The following is a 9351-nucleotide window of genomic DNA, read 5'->3' as shown; positions in this document are numbered from 1 at the left end:
GGGGGGGGCAATGTGTGGTGCTGGGAAGACCAACTGTGGGTTCTCCTCCAGAACACCCCCCCAAAAATCACACCTTTTTTTCTAAGCTCAGGAAGGGTGGGACAGCTGAATGGGACTCTGTCTCAAGCCAGTGTGCCTGACTTCTCCCTCATGCCCAGTGTAGAGAGGCCCTATAGTGGATGCTTGAGGTGCAGTGAATTAGTTAATATGGCCCTTCTAGCCATAGTCTTTGTGACTACCACACAATGATTGGGTGGGGCTATGCAAATAAGGTGCTTGTGGCCCACCAAGGGGATTGGACAGCTTGTTGCTAATGCAAATGAGGTGCATGGAACCCCTGTGGAGGTGGAACCATGCAAATAAGGTGCATGGAACCCTAATGAGGGCATTGGCCAGTTTTGCCATCCAAGGGAGACAGGGAGAGAGAAGGAGGAGCTGTAACACAGAAGACAGAGAGAGATGGTGGCGTAGCAGTAGCAAGAGCGATATTTGTGCAAGACAGCTGCAGTGGGGCTTGCTGACCCATGAAGCTTAGAGTTGTAATACTTGCCTGAGAAGGCTCCAGGCAGGGTCCAGCAGCAGAAGGCGAAAGAAGCTGTCCTGATCAAGAGCTGTATCCTGAGTTGTTCCTGTTACTTCTGAGTTGTTCATGATCCCAAGCTGTACCTTGTTACTTCCCTAATACTTCTGAGTTGTTCATGATCCCAAGCTGTATCTTGTTACTTCCCTAATAAGCCACTTAACTGTAAGTTCATGAGTTCTGTGAGAAGTTGCAGCAAATTATGGAACCCAAAGGAGGGAGCGTACTGAGGCGAGGGGGAGTAGTTGATGTTAGAGATGATGGAGTGGGACAGCAGTTTGGAAAAGCTGGACATTTGGGACATCTTTAACCTCCACCTCATAGGAGCCAGCTTTCTGCTGATCCTTACAAAAGAAATTATTCATTTAACACTGCTGACTCCTACTCTATATGTCCTCCCTGGCAGAACCACAATTCCTTCCAGACATCCATTTTCTTCCCCATGAAGTCATGGGCTTCAGAGGAATTGACTGCATCCCGCACTATAATCCAGGAGGGAATCTGGTCTCATGGTAATCCCCTCTCCCTGCCAGTGACTGGTTCAGGAATGGGCACGTGACTCAGTTGGGGCCAATGAGATGGAAGGAAAGGCGTTGTGTGTGGGGCCTTATGGGAAATTCTTTTCTCTGCCCGGGGAGCTGGAGGAGTATCCCTCTTTTCTTTATGTGAATGAGGAACCATGAAGCCTGGACTGCTCCTAGCAGACATCCTATGACCACAGGAGCTGGCCTTAGAAGTAATTGACTCTGTGGATAGCAGCACAATATGAGTGCTCCATCATCTCACACAGCTGCTCCGTCTGCCCAGCTGAAGCCTCCAGCCTCTGGGCCTTCTGGAATACAAGCCTGCTTGTTTAAGCAGCCAAACATCCTAACTGACAAAGATACCAGTAACAAGGGAGGAGGGACCTGAGAGTTGGGGCCCCAGGGAACAGGGTCTGCCAGAGAAGAGGTTCCAGATCAGACAAGCATGTCTTCCAATTGATGCTGAAGCTTTTTACCTGGTGAGTCTCCAAGGCAGCAGCATACACCACCCCTAGGTCTCTGACTTCCGCTCTCAGAAGATGCTCTACTCATGGGTGATGGCTTTGGTTATTCATTCCTGTTCCAAATCTTCCCAAAACCTAGTGGCTTTAGAATAATGATCATTTCTTTGCTCACAATTTTGCAATTTGGGCAGGGCTCAGCAAGTACAAAGGACCTGTTTAAAATGTTGAAAAGCAAAGATGTCACCCTGAAGACTAAGGTGAGCCTGACTCAAGCCATGGTATTTTCAATCGCATCATATGCATGTGAAAGCTGGGCAATGAATAAGGAAGACTGAAGAAGAATTGATTCCTTTGAATTGTGGTGTCGGCGAAGAATATTGAATATGCCATGGACTGCCAAAAGAACGAACAAATCTGTCTTAGAAGAAGTACATCCAGAATGCTCCTTAGAAGCAAGGATGGCGAGACTGCGTCTTACATACTTTGGACATGTTGTCAGAAGGGATCAGTCCCTGGAGAAGGACATCATGCTTGGTAAAGTATAGGGTCAGAGGAAAAAGGGAAGATCCTTAACGAGATGGATTGATATACGGTGGCAACAATGAGCTCAAGCATAACAACTATTGTAAGGATGGCACAGGACCGGGCAGTGTTTCATTGTGTTGTGCATAGGGTCGCTATGAGTCAGAACCAACTCGATGGCCCCTAACAACAAGCAACAGCAGGTATGGCTCATGTAACATTTGAAGATGGCTCCTTCTCCCACATGCCTTGTCTGGATTGAGTGCCACAGCTGGGGGCTGGTATCACTTTGTTTTTGTGTGGCCTCTTTGTGGCTAACTTGGGCTTCTTCATGGCATGAAGACTGGGTTCCATGAAGGAGCCTTGAAGGGGACAAGAGAGAACCAATGTGTCCAAGTTCTTATCAAGTCTTCTCTTGCATCTTGCTTGCAAATGTCCCTCTGGCCAATCTAGCCACATGGTTCAGCCCAGGCTTATTTGGAAGGGGACTACATGAGGGTGTTAATACAGCAGGAGTGCTTCATTGGGGACCACTCAAGTCCGTCTACCAAAGTGATCACCATGCTTTGGAAAAATAGAAAACAGATTACTGCCAGAAGAAGGGAGCCCAGTCTCCCCACTTCTTCCCCAACTCCCCCTCCTCCCACTGTGAAATAAAATCAGTTCTACTTTATGAAGATAGAAGGTTCTTTTGCCCATGATGCTACAGATCATCTTATCAAATGTTAAAAACCTATGTGCTGTATAATCATATATGTATATACTTTTTAATGCTTATTGTTATGCCTTAAACTGTAACTAGCCTCTGGAAGCAGTTTGTCCTGTTTTCACAGTTGTATTTAGGTGGCCAGGCTCACTGAAACACTTGAAACTTATTCTTTCAGGAAACAATAGAAGGTTAATGAACATGGCCTGTTTCTAAGATTTCAGAAGTCTTATAACCATGGCTGGCTGATCTTGTGATTATCTCAGCAAGGCTTCTCTTTTCCATTCTTTTTAATGTTTGAGAACATACTGCTGTCTTATAAGATTTAGGTATTCTGACATAATTGTCAACCAATCAAATTTTTTTTGTTCGAAGTTCCTGATAAAATTTATATATATGTATATATATACGTACGTATATACCAAATCCATTGCTGTCAACTCGATTCTGACTCACAGCGACCCTATAGGACAGGATAGAACTGCCCCATAGGTTTTCCAAGGCTGTAATCTTTATGGAAGCAGGCTGCCACATATTTCCCCTCCGAAGTCGCTGGTGGGTTTGAACTGCTGACCTTTTGGTTAGCAGCCAAGTACTTAGCCACTGCACCACTAGGGCACCTGGAAATTATGTAGAAGTACCCTGAAAATTATATTTAATTGGAGCACTGGTTTACTCAGTAAAGACATGCTGCCCAACTCTAAAGTTGCTATTAAGGCTGCACAGCAATCTGCCAATGGCATTCTGAGCAGTTTATTTTTTGACACCACAAAAGGGAGTGACTTATTCAGGGTAAGACTGGATCAGGGAGGTGAATTTACATTGGATCAAGGATGTGACCTGAGAAAGGGTGTTAATCTCACCGTAATCCTCTTTAACATAATCTAATCTTGCCTCATTAACTATAGACAGAGATTAGAATTTATAACACATAGGAAAATTGCATCAATCATGAAATGGAGGACAACCACGCAATACTGGGAATCATGGCCTAACTAAGTCGACACATACTTTAAAACCCACCCAGTGCTGTGGAGTCAGTTCTGACTCATAGTGACCCAGGGGACACAATTCAATCCATGACATACATCAATTTGGTTAGCTGCCGTTGCTTCCTAACTCACGGCGACCCTGTGTGCAGTGGGATTGGACTGTGGTGATCCACAGGGTTTTCATTGGCTGATTTTTTTAAAGTAGATAGCCAGGTTTTGTTTCCTTTTTGATTAAATCAATTGGCCTCAAAGTAAAGCAGATTCCCATTCAAACTAAACCCATTGCTTTGACTCATAGCGACCCTATAGGACACAGTAGAACTGCCCCAGAGGGTTTCCAAGGCTGTAATCTTTATGGAAGCAGACTGCCACTTTCTTCCATGGAGGGGCTGGTGGATTCCAACAGCCGACCTTTCGGTTAATAGCCTAGTGCTTATCTGCTGCGCCACCAGGGCTCCTCTCATAGCACATTACCTTCCATTATGTGGGCAATTCAAGGCCTTAAGAACAAAATGGGAGTTTCTCTAGGGTATGTTCTGCCTCCAGACTGTAAATAGACATTTTGCCAGAACACTCTTTGCTCTTCTTGTTGGCTGACCTATGGATTTTGGGACTTGCTAGCTTTCCACAGTTGCGAGACCCAATTTCTTGAAGTAAATCTCTCTCTCTGTGCGTCTCTGTATATAGCACTGGTTCTGTTTTTCTAGAGAATCCTGACTAAGGCATATGGGGTAGGGGAGTGGTTGTCGTGGAAGGCCTCATAGAAGAAACAGCTCTTGAGCTGAGTCTTAGAACATGAGTAGGTACTTTCAGGCGGACAGGAAGAGGCAACCATCCCAAATAGAGGGCACAGTAGGAATAAGACCACAGCACAGCGTCTTTGGGGAGGTGCAGGTGGCTTGGTAGCTGGGAGGGTAGAGCTCCAAGAAGGGGCACAGAGGTGAGGTGGAAAAGGCAGACAGTCTACACCTGGGTGAGGCTGTACCCTGTGAGAGCCTTAGATGTGAGACCCAGCCCTTCCCTCCAGGAGCGTACAGTCTGGTTGGAGCGTAAAAGGTTAATAATGATCGAAGGAGCTGCATGGAACAGTTAAAAAAAAAAAAAAGCTCAATATTCCTAATGGTCAGAGAGATGCAAATTAAAACAATAAATTCATCAGGTTGACAAAAATTGAAGTGCAAGTGTAGGTGAGAACGGGGGAAGTGGGAACTCACATACACTTGTGACTTAGGAACGCAGAACAGCCATTTGGGAAAGTAGCGAGAAAGTAGCAAAATTGAAATGACACACTACAACCTAGAAATTCCCATTTCTACATAGCCTGGAGAAACTCTTAAACATCCACACATGGAGTCCCATACTAAGATATTTATTGCAGCTTTGTCGTAACAGCAAAACAACCGAAATGTCAGCAGGATAACGGACCAGTGAGATAATACACAGCAGTTGGAAGGAATGAGCCCCTTCTCATATACCAGCGTGGACATATCTCACCATATATTGCAGTGGGTGGACGTGACAATCTGCAGAATGAACGTACAGCGTGATCCAAAAACCCCCAAACCCGTCGCTGTCAAGTTGATTCTGACTCATAGTGACCCTATAGGACAGAGGACTGCCCCATAAAGTTTCCAAGGCTGTAAATCTTTACGAAGCAGACTGCCACATCTTTCTCCTGTGCAGACGCTGGCGGGTTCGAGCCACCAACCTTTCAGTTAGCAGCCAAGTGCTTATCCCTTGTGCCACTAGCCTCCCAAAGGCACGCATAAAACAGTACCCTCCGTTACTCATGAATAAATTCATCAGAGTCCAGAGGGTGGGTTGTGAGGGTGCTGCAGAGCTCCAACTTCACATCATGTCTAGTCCCGTTGGTCAGACACAGCTTTCCTTTCTGTACCTGCAGGAGAGAGCTGCCAAAACGCCCTCCAACAAGAGAACTCCCAAACTGGAAGAGACGGTTCAACACAGGCTGTTGAGCTGATTTAAAGTTAAGCGAGCAATTTCAATGTTGCGACATAAGTGAACAAATGGAACAGGTTTCATAACTTTGCCTCACAGACTCCATCTCAGAACATTAAGAGGGACCCTTTTTAATTAACCATTGGATACTCCAGACAGCCTCCTGCACCTTCTGAAAATGCGTAAGAGGCTGTAATCCTGGCAAAATAAATACAACATGCATAGATTTTTTAGACACTAAGGCCTTTATCCCACAGATGGTGTTCCCAACAGCATTCCTTGTTCTTCCTTCTCCTGAGGGCCCAAGAAGGTGGAATTCACAGTGATTTTAATGTCTCAAGGAGGTACAGGGGCCAGATCTTCAGTAGCATTCATTCATACAGCGCAAAAGCTACTCTTCCTTCAATTCATGCAGGGCTGCATGTGTGTATACTGATTCGGAACCATTTCCATTATTTCTTTCATATCCAAACATCACCTGTGGGGAATCATATAAAAGCAACTTTGAAATGCTCTCACCTAGGACAGCAGTGGAGTGGGGTTTTAGGACACAGTTGACCAGCCCACATGGCTGTAATTTTTGCCCAGCTCGCCACCTGGTGGCAATGTTTCCAAATTGCAGGCAGAGTATTTAAAAAAAAAATTATTTTTATTTTTATTTTTTTAGATGTCATAAATCTGGCATGTCCATGCTAGGGCATGGACCTAGAAACCGTTTTGTTTAACACCTTTTAACCACGCCTTTCCTCCTCCCCATCCATAGCCCCATTTCAGAGATGAGAAAACTGAGTCCCAGTTAAATGAATGTATGTTTAATTAGGAAGTAAACAGTTGAAGTGGTCAGTTTTGCAAATGCAAATTGTCAGTGATGATGCAGGGCAGCGGGCAGAAGATTTTCTTGTTCTTCTTCCCAGAATCCTGGTCTCTAGTAAGCAGGAACAAGTAGGAGCTGCAGTAAACTCGGAGAAAAATTCAAAGGCAGATTTGCAGTCAAGAGGCCACAAGAGACTTTCCAGCCCTAGCTGATGGTCTAGCGAGGCTCATTCATATCCTTGGGAAGACTATCTCATTGTCAGAACCTGGTTCTCATTTCTAGAGGAGAGGTAGTAGCACCTCTCTCACAGGTTGTGGTCAGGATTAACTGAGAAAATGTACAAGGACCTGGCACAGTGCACAATCTTCTAATAGACATGTAATAAATGTTTATCCTTTTCATTCCTCCAGACCCAGACCAAACCAAACCTGTTGCTGTAGAGTTGATTCCGTCAGGTTTCCCAAAAATGTTTCAAGGAACACACTGATGTGTTAATAGTTGTCTTAGTTATCTAGTGTTGCTATAACAGAAATACCACAAATGGATAGCTTTTACAAATAGAAATTTATTCTCTCACAGTTTAGGACGCTAGAAGTTCAAATTCAGGGCGCCAGCTCTAGGGGAAGGCTTTCTCTCTCTGTCAGCTCTGGAGGAAGGTCCTTGTCATCAACCCTCCCCTGGTCTAGGAGCTTCTCAGTGTAGGGACCCTGGGTCCAAAGGATGTGCTATGCTCCCGGCTCTTCTTTCTTGGTGGTAGAATTTCCCACTCATCTCTGCTCACTTCTCTCTTTTATATCTCAAGAGAGATTGACTCAAGGTACAACGGAATCTTGTAAACAGAGTCCGGCCTCATTAACGTAACTGCCTCTAATCCTGCCGCATTTATATCATAGCAGTTAGGATTTACAACACACAGAATGATTACATCGAATAATCATAAAATGGAGGACAACTACACAACGCTGGGAATCATGGCCTAGCCAAATTGACACACATTTTGGGGGACACGATTCAATATACGACAATAGTGTTATGTGAAAAGTTGTCTTATTATCAAATGAATTTGGATTTTGCTGGTTTAAATAAAACCAGATTTCCTTAGTGCGAGATTTCTCTGAACCTTGAAGATGGTAAAATTTGTTGTGCCACTCCAAATCACTGCATATAGTTTTCACCGTCCCCCACTGTGCCTGGCACAGAGGAAGCCATTAACAGCTGTGGCAATGGCTGTGATTATAATAATCATCTTATTAAAACTACAGGTTTGGAAGCTTGGGAAGGCAGCCCATGAAGAGTAGCCCTCGTTTTTGGGGATGGTTAGACGGATTGATGTGATGGAGAAGGAGGCCTGCCAAAGGGCTTGGCCACTCCCTCCCTCTGGGATGCTGACTAAAAATCAGGGAATATGTGAACCTGGCCTCAGGGCAAGAGTGTTGAGTTTCTTGGCTGGAACTGCATGACTCAGCCTGAGTGAGGGCTATCCAGCCTCCCACTTACATCCCAGTGCTGCAGGCTTCCCTAGTATACCAGCACGAGGGGTTAGGTGACCTGCCCAAGGCACGGGCCAGGAGGCAAGCCTGGGCCTTTCCTATCCCAAACCCCTTTCCAGTGACCAGTATTTACTGAGCCACTGTGCTGGGTGTTTGGCACCATGAGGGAGACAGGGGCAAGTAGTTCTCGTGCTCAGAGGGCTCCAAGTCTAGCACTGATAATGGTGGACGCAGATGAGCTTAATGCAAGGAAGTGAAAGGTCAGGAGAGGAGGGGAAAAGAGGAGGGAGGAGAGTATGCCTGAGGGGACTGGGGTGCAATTCAGCAGCCTCGGGCTCCAGAGCAGGAATTTAGGAGCTGTGAAGCCCTGACCCCAGCCCTAGGTGATTTAGGGTGAAAGTTGCCGGGAGCCCTGGAACAGATCAGAGTCATGGTGTAGGCTCTGCGGGGAAGAAAATTCCGGATCTCCAGGAGGAGGAAATTTGTGACTACTTGCCCTTTGGCAATCAAAAGTGAAAGTTCCACAGTTGTTTACTTGCTCCCCGCTGGTTCCTCAAAGCTAAACTTCTGGGACTCCCAAGCTGTCCTCCCCTGCAATCTGTTCACGTGGTTCTTTCCAGGTTTGTGACCTACTGGGTTCACTTCTCTTAACCTGTGACCTTTATTTTCTGAGGTTTTTAAAAAAATGTTGGGCTAAGTCTGTTAACCCACAGAGGTACGTCCCAACTCCCCAGCCTTCTCGTAAATGTCTACCGTAGAGAAGTTGAGTCACCATGGGAACAGAAGAATATGTTTTCTCACAGATGAAGAGATTTAAAGACACAGGAGATGGCATTAAGAATAATATCTATTACTTCAATAGTATTTACATGCCTTAACCTACTGTGAGGGAGGTAGCTTTATTGGCTCCATCTCACCCATCTGGAAACTGATACACAGAGAGGTTCAGTGATTTGCCCAAGGTCACATGGCTAGTAAATTCTGGAGCTGGGATTTCAATCCAGGCTGTCTAACTCTGAAATCCATGCCCTTAACCACTAGGTGGAGCCCTGGTGGTGCAGTGGGTAAGAGTGCCACTGCTAACCCAAAGGCTGACAGTTCAAATCCACCAGCCTCTCTTTGGAAACCCTATGGGGCATTTCTACTCTGTCCCACAGGGTCACTATGAGTTGAAATCGACTCAAAGGCATGGAGTTTTGTTTTTTGTTTGTTTTTTTTTTTGGTTTAACCACTAGGTAAGGTCCCTGGGTGGCCTAAATGGTTTGCACTTATCTACTAACCTAAAGGTGGGCGGTTTGAA

Source organism: Elephas maximus, chromosome 4 (genome assembly GCF_024166365.1).
Source record: "Elephas maximus indicus isolate mEleMax1 chromosome 4, mEleMax1 primary haplotype, whole genome shotgun sequence".
Classification (NCBI taxonomy): Eukaryota; Metazoa; Chordata; class Mammalia; order Proboscidea; family Elephantidae; genus Elephas; species Elephas maximus.
This window is presented reverse-complemented; position numbering follows the sequence as displayed.